This window comes from Etheostoma spectabile, chromosome 2 (genome assembly GCF_008692095.1).
Source record: "Etheostoma spectabile isolate EspeVRDwgs_2016 chromosome 2, UIUC_Espe_1.0, whole genome shotgun sequence".
NCBI classification, from domain to species: Eukaryota; Metazoa; Chordata; class Actinopteri; order Perciformes; family Percidae; genus Etheostoma; species Etheostoma spectabile.
In genome coordinates, this window is record NC_045734.1 from 11,161,749 (window position 1) to 11,162,145 (window position 397).

Below are 397 nucleotides of genomic sequence, written 5' to 3' on the forward strand. Positions count from 1 at the left end.
TCCAATATCACTACAGATGAGTCAGAATTACCGGAAATTTCAGTTTACTTATCAGTGTTTATGCAGGGTCAATCTAGGAAATCAGTCACACAGACAAACAAAACCGAAGATGGGCAAACAAGCAGAAACAGAACAGACAAATACAGGCAGGAGTTAAACAGTAAAGCACAAGACAATCTGGCACAGAATTTAGGAAATGGACCGGTACATAAGTGGCGGTTTAGGAACAGGTGAGGATGGGGGTAGGACAGATCAGGTGGGTGGAACAAGCAGAGGTAAACATGGTAAAGCAGAGAAGGATGGAGTGGCAGAACCTGAAATGACATGAGAGTTATTAAGGACAAAACAAGAAACGTGCAATGCTTTTAACAAACTAAAACATGGCTGCAGTTGTCAC

The 397-nt window shown here is 42.1% G+C and overlaps 1 protein-coding gene across 1 annotated transcript in view; it reads left to right on the forward strand.

The window, feature by feature from the left end:
• The window catches only part of LOC116697797 (arachidonate 15-lipoxygenase B-like), an 8,570-nt gene that overhangs the window by 1,901 nt on the left and 6,272 nt on the right, over positions 1-397 (forward strand).